A 3500-nucleotide genomic window follows, 5' to 3' on the forward strand; every position below is an offset into this window, starting at 1 on the left:
GATAACATATCCATGATCTCTTAAATGTATATATTATTTTAATATAACAAAAGATAACAGGTGAGGCTAAAATATGATCAATTATGAAGTGATCGGCATATATTGAAATCTAAATTTTTTTATATTATCTAATATTTTTATTGAGGACATACCAGGGTGCTTTTTCATTAGAATTTCCTACCTTCAAATTAATGAAAACCCTTATGCAAGAGTCCACTTTGCATGTGCAAGAGTCCACTTTGCATGTTTAACATATTTAGAGATGTTGTGTTTGATCTATTTGAAGATAGGGTGCTTCCATCTGTAATATGGAATTAATCTAGTTGGATCGGAAAAAGTATAACGCGGGCATAAACTATCGAGATACTCATATAAATACTAAAAATCAAGCAGATAATTTGACTAATATGAATCAGGGTCGGTTCTAGTCCTGTATACAACACTGGAGTTCATACTCATTACCATTTACTCTATGAGAGACACGTAACAAGCTAACAGCTTATAAAGAAATCTTCTCAATTCCAAGTTCTAAGTACATATAAGCTTTGATACTGTAAATCTAAAAACTCAAACAGATCAAGGCTTAGACACCTGCATCATACTCGTCGTATCGATAAAATTAAAATTAGTACCAGTAGCAGATGATGCTTAATTAGTTGCTTACACTTATTATAGTCCCCAACTAATTCATTACAAAAAATATATTAAACAAATTAGATGCAAGATTTAGGTCCCCCAAGTCGATCTAATTAACCTCTTCCAACTTTCCAACTACAACAACATACCTATTTCCGAATGGCTAAACTCAGATAACTTATCATATAAGTGATATACGGAGACCGAATTGTAATAAGCATGTGTTTATGTCAAACAGTAGCATAAAATCAAGTGTCTTGCATAATAACTTGATCGTTTAAGCAAACCAAATAATAAGCTATATGTACTACGAAACGCAAGCAACATAACGCATACATATTTTACCGAAATCTACCATCATGGAAGATTAGGGGAATTTGAAGTGACAACAATTGCTTTTCTAGAACAACAAAAACTTAGCTATTGGTTGCTCGGGAAACAAATACAGTCATGATCATAACGTTATCCTCGTAAACATGTTCAAAGAACAGAATTTTGAGAAAGAATAGCACATGAAGCATACATCTTCCTCACAAAATTAAATCAATACCATCTCTACATCTTAAAGCAGAGAAAACATATGCACACATCTCACCTTCTCGAGACCCCTATTTACGAGTGAGATATACTTAACAAGCATGGTTTATTAGTGTAATAGCACAAGAAGAGAATGCAAACATCTTAGATCAAAAATCTAAATCATCCATGCCATATAAGTTACTTTGTGTGTCTACGATTAAAGAAAAACATAAAATTAACAATCTCCATGATCACCAAAGTAGGGAGAGACTCCTCTCAAAACCTATCTTTCAAGTACTCTATTTCACTACTACATAACATTTTAATTTTACAATCCTCTTCGAGTACGATAAATATCGGCACTGATTCCCTCCAGTTCCGAGCCAGGAAACAACTTCTGCAAAACCAGCACATTCATCAAACAAACAATCAATCAAGATTAAATTCAACTTAAAAATTAAATAAATAATTTCAACTTTTTTACATCAATATCTTTCTGCACACTCTGGGGCCTTTTGTTGGTCTTCCGAGTTGCTATTCCACCCATCATAGAATACAAATCTTCCTCGATCTCCTCCTCGGTGAGAGAAACACGAAGCTTCTCTTTCTTTTCTCTCAGTCTTCTGACACTTCGGGAGGGCCCACCTACATCACCTCCGGGCATACAAGGCTTTTTGGGCCCTAGATTAATGGGTTGGGCCTTTAAATCAGCCGCTTCATCCTCTCCAACATTAACACCTTCAGCTTGTTGCGGGGTCGGTGGCTGTTTCGGCTCGTCGGACACGGGTGGGGAAGATGGCTTGACAGCAGAGTTGTGGAGACTCTTGGAACTAGACGACATCACGAGAGCGGATAGAATTAAATGAGACGGAAGATGTGTGTGTGTGTGTTTTTTGTGCTCCTTAGAGAGCAGATGCAATGAAATGAGACTGTATATAACTAAGAATACTAGGGACGGGCATGCATATATGTATTCGTGTTTAAATATTGTATATGAAATATTGATTAAAGTCCAATATCACATAGATATCAATTATAATCTTTTTTTGTCAATAAAAGAAATGAATGTTATGTGTGTTTAGTTACAACTGTGTTCGAGTTTTTCTATTTCTAGAATTATTGATTGGTTTGTTGATAAAAATTTAAGTATATATTTAACAAATTTTGGATGTTGTATTGATTATATTTTGTATCGCGAACATTCATCCAATAAAGATATGCACGTATTCTAATGTTTACGTGTAACTCTAAAGTAACGTATGCATCTAATGCATACACGATCAAATAAGTTAAAAAAATGTAGGTGTAGATTTGGATAGTATTGACATTTAAAATTGTGTTCACACTGACAAATAAATTCTATCATAAATAAAACGTATTTATTTTTATTTATAAATTATATACAAAATAATTATTATACATTTTTCTTATAATTTTTGAGTTTTCTCATGTGAACGACCAAGTACCAATATAAAAAATGTATGTTGTATGTTTTTTAGTTATTAGTGTGTCGAATTTTTGAAAAAATATGGCTTGATTTGTTTAATAAAAAATTAAGTATCATTCGTTTTGAAGATATTACATAAATAATATCTTGTATCGCGAATATACATCTAATAAAGAGGTGTATATATATTAACGGAAGCATGAAACTCTAAATAAATGATATCTTACATCGCGAACATAGGTCCAACAAGAGATGTAAATATTCTAACATGATGCAGATCTCTAACATACGCATGTATAATTAAATAAGTTTAAAAAATGTATATATAGATGTCGGATATTATTGATATATAATATTGTGTTCACATCGTAATATAATTTGTGTCATCGGCTATTAAATATAGTTTGTTAAAATAATGTATCGACTAATCATCAAAAAAATTAACATAATTCTTTACTCCCTCCGTCCTAACTATTTGTATACATTTGGTTGGGACACGGAGACCAAGGAAAAGTGTGGAAAATGTGTAAAGTTGGATGAAAAGTAGGTAAAGTGGTGGGACACATTTATTTTTAATAATAGATCTGAGATAGTGGAGGAAAATAGTGGGTGTAATAGTGTTTTTATTATAATTGAACAGAGATAGCAGAAGAAAATAGTGGATGTAATATTATTTATACTAGCTTTTAACCCGTGCAAAGCACGGGCGGGTATATAATTCGTAATTTATTAATTATAATTTAAATCTTAACACTATTTTTTAGTATTTTAGTATTAATGAATTGGATTTTAATTAAATTATATTAACCAACTGATTATATCTTCTAACGAAAATTTAACTTTCACAATTCTATCTATAAATATTGTTCTGATATTAATATGTGATAGTTTATTATTC

This window comes from Daucus carota, chromosome 2 (assembly GCF_001625215.2).
Source record: "Daucus carota subsp. sativus chromosome 2, DH1 v3.0, whole genome shotgun sequence".
Taxonomy (NCBI): domain Eukaryota; kingdom Viridiplantae; phylum Streptophyta; class Magnoliopsida; order Apiales; family Apiaceae; genus Daucus; species Daucus carota.